Genomic DNA, 4,143 nt, shown 5'->3' with positions numbered 1-4,143 from the left:
TCATAATTAATTCATTGTATACTCAATTGAGTCAATTTTGTTATTCCATCAAATGGAACTTATATTCTGTTCAACAGAATAATGTATACATTATTAATTTTATTTATATTGATGTTGTTGGACCACATCCCTGATCCAAAAACATCAGTATCCTGCAGCTAGCCAGTCATCGTGGCTGAGATGTATTCATATATATGTGTAACTTTTTATTGTATCGTTACATTACAATTTAAACGTAGCTGTAACCTGTAACTGTACAACCAAATTGAGAGAAAATAGCATAAATAAGTTTAGAAAACGTAAAAATACTGTAAAAAGTGAAGTTAGGGATATTTTTAGGAGATATTGAATGTTTATGTACATTTTATAAGATTAAGTATGGAAAATCCCAACAAAAAAAAATTTTTAACAACATTTAGCAGCAACTTCAATATCTGATATACCTGTAAAATTTTAAAATGCTATATCTTCATTGTTTGTTTATAACAGAAATAATTTGAATAATTCTAAAGTATGTAAAACGTATCATCTCATATTAAAAAGTTAGCCTTCTTTTTAGAAATAACTATTTAAAAAATACCAATTTGTGTTTCATCACCTATGATTCTGATTGGGTTTACGATTAGGCCCTTTTCTAAAAAGTTTGCCGACCCCTGGGCATGTGGATTGGAAGTTAATCTTTTATATCTGTACAGAAGGTAGAGGATGTAGTCATCTACAGTAACTAAAGAAACATACTAGATGAAGAATAGTTCTGTTGAATATTATACTTCCAAAGGTATATAAAAATTAGTAATTTAAACGGAAAACGAGAATGCATATTTACTGTTTAACATTAGCAAATAACATATATTATATATAATAATATAACATGTTTGTTGGATAGTGATTTTACTTTTGTTAGTTTTTATGACTTATTATGCAAATTACATTTTTATTGACTTTTCGTTATTATTATTGGTAATTTCAGCTTATCCAGAGATGTTTCGTTGAGTTTTATATATTTTTATTTACCAATTTTCCTGCTTTGAAGTCTAAAAAAATTAGTTGATGGATAGGAAGAAAATTGTCTTTTCCAAAATAGGCATTTATTTTTACAGATGCGTTTCGGACTAATATAAACCATCTTCAGTGACTTTTTTGTAAATAAAGTAGTTTGGCGGGTTTTTACATATAATAAGTTCAAAAGTGGATGTCTGGACGGCTATTAACGTGGCGAGTAGTTTCTCAAGAATTCATGAGAAGAAAAATCGCTACAATAAGTTACAAAAACAATATTATCCAATGGAACAACCCTCGTGTCAGCAACATTCCATCCCTCACCCTTCTGAGTAATCCTCTCCGACGGCTGAAGCGTCACTGTCCTCGCGACCTCCTAAGTGACAGTGAAAGTGATTACCACTAAAGGCCAGTATATGTTCATTTCGTTTTATACCTGCATTAGCTAGAATAAGCTAAACTATGGATGAAACAAATGATTAAGTTTCACCCAGTCTGTTACCTTTTGTAACCGGTCTCTAGGTAACCCGCGGCTAAGGGCAACAATCAACTATTTTCATGAAAAAGGCGCCTTTTTTAAATTGACGTTACATTCCTATGGTTGTGTTGTTCTGTTTACATCAGTTTAAGTTTGCTCTGATCCAGAATGAGTACCGAAACATATGAAATATATGCCTTTTTGCAGAAATTAGCAGAATAGAAAAAATTATTTTTAAAAAACCATTTCCTGTGCGGGATGAACTACAACACACCCGCAATAGATCAAATTTATAGAAAAATATCTTTTTCTATTTCTGAAGGTTTCTCCATGTGGACCTCCTGGCGACTGGAGTTTTACATGCGTACAGTCAATTGCTCAAGGGCATTCCCAACCAATTATCATGGTAAGCCTAGCTTTCTTGTAAAATTTGTTCTTTCGTTGCGGCATTTGGTATATTAATGAACGGAGGACGTAGACTGGCAATAGCTCTAGAGACATCCTCAACAATGTGGGAAGCTGAGCTCTTACTGAAACCATCAAAATCACGTGTCGAAATCAACATAAAAACAGAGTCAAAAGGACCATCTCCATTGAATTTATTACTGCCAGATGTATTTATTTCTCCTTTGATCAGCGACAGTAGATGAGACAGCGTTGCCTTGGAGAGCCCGAATCAAAGTACAATATCATCATCGTCACACTTAGAAAAATAGTCTACCCTCTCTATCATCGTGTAGTGGCGACGAAACCAAGATAGATCATCCACCCGATTTTCATCTTCAATCGATGAAAAATCTGAATCAATTCGCATTTTAAAAACTCACTTCACGAAAAACAACAAATAATGTGGTAGACAGGTCCCGTGCAGGTTATCTGATGTTTAAAGTCTTAACTCTAGAATGAATTTAACCCACGGTTAACGCTATCTGAGAGAACATAAACGGCTTAACCAGCGGATAGGGTTATCCGAAGTGTAACTAGCCCTTAACCTGACGTTTAAATTCGGAACGTAAACTGGCCCTTAACATAGGAGTGACTAGTTTCCGTAGTTCCTGTTTTTTCTGTTTTGTGTATGTTTTTGTGTTACGGTCTAAATTGCATAGGATTTTCTCGTCTGTAATCCATAACAATTATTAGTAATGATATAGTATTTAGAAGGTGTTTTGTATCACTGAAATCTTTGTAGGTTTTATACACAAAACTAAATGGCTTTTCTTAATGTTTCCATTAGAACATTTTCTTGTAACGTCTTATTTCTCTCTAATATCCTGCGGTGAAAGTTTCCCCAGAGTCTATTACCAAGTTTTCCAGGGTTTGTTTTTTCTCTTAGCAAATTCAACATGTTCTGTTTAGTTTCCGCGGTCGGGACAATCCCAAGAACAAGACAATCTCGTCTAATGGTCGACTATAGTCACACTGTCCCACTGGCCACATTTCGAGCTTAGTCATATAAGGTGTTATGTATATAGAAAGTCAAGAGAAGTTCGTTAGATTCAGCGGGTTTGAGTAAAATATACAGTAACAAGGATAAGGATTGCACGAAGACAACCCCGGTGAAGATACATAACTGAAAAACGAGGTTGGTTAATAATTTTGAGATTCGGGTAAGATAGCGGCCGGAAATCTCGTTGAGCATCTGTGAAAGAAAATACTCTAAATGTAAAATACAAACGTAAACCCCGTGGCTCTGTCGGACGAGCGCGGCATGGAAATTTAGTACCTTAGGGAAATATATAGTGAACCCAACTCGCCTTGTATATTTTTACTGTTGAGATTAATGTATTCTTCAGACGTGAGCTCTGGGGCGGGCTCTCAACAATTCCCTGCCTGCCGCTTGCTTGTCCCAAATGTTGTCTCAACCTGAGGCCTACCTTTCGCCTTTTTATGTGGATGCATAACCCATTCCTCACAGGGCTGCCATCCCGCAGAGGATTTAAGCTTATCTTTTCTAGCAGAAGTGTTGTATTTATTATTTGTTTTTCTTTGTACTATATTTCTCAGTTCTCAAACCCCCTTACAATGGTATAAAATAAATTAATATAATTCTAATTAATACAAATAATATAGTAATGCAATATTAATATAATAATATAATTACTTGAAATACACAAGCAAGTACCCATTGCTCTTTTGTTAGTTATATAATAATAACTTATAAGTTATATAAATANCAAATTTTAAAGAGGTAAATCCTCTATTTTGGATGCAGTTTAATGTCTTTCCCAGGGCGAATTTTTAGGACATAAATCCCCAATTTCGGATGCCGTTTAATGCCTTGCTCAGACCGAATTTTTAGGAGGTAAATCGCCAATTTTGGTTGCAGTTTAATGTCTTCCCCAGGTCAAATTTAAAAGAGGTAAATCCTCTATTTTGGATGCAGTTTAATATCTTCCCCAGAGCAAATTTATCGGAGGTAAATTCCCAATTTTGGATCACAGTTTAATGCCTTGCCCAGGGCACATTTATAGGAGGTAAATCATGGTAAATTGTACAAATTTATTGTTCAATGGCCATATTTGAAGGAGTATTTCATGAGGATATACATTTTTTAGTTCAGAGACGTGGGCGCTTTTAATGTCGGGTAGAATACTCAAATGATTTTAAAATTTATGTAATGTCACTTTTTAATTTGGCCTTTCTACGATAATTTTTTGACAATGTTC

At 34.4% G+C, this 4,143-nt stretch overlaps 1 pseudogene; it reads right to left on the bottom strand.

Moving 5' to 3' along the window:
- Positions 1-1,711: 1,711 nt before the first annotated feature.
- Positions 1,712-2,291, bottom strand: LOC112128275 (annotated as a pseudogene).
- Positions 2,292-4,143: the final 1,852 nt, after the last annotated feature.

The sequence above is a fragment of the Cimex lectularius genome, unplaced genomic scaffold, assembly GCF_000648675.2.
Source record: "Cimex lectularius strain Harlan isolate CLEC.00 unplaced genomic scaffold, Clec_2.1 scaffold2, whole genome shotgun sequence".
Taxonomy (NCBI): domain Eukaryota; kingdom Metazoa; phylum Arthropoda; class Insecta; order Hemiptera; family Cimicidae; genus Cimex; species Cimex lectularius.
Note: the sequence above shows the minus strand (reverse complement) of the source record. Positions and strands in the feature narration are given on the sequence as shown.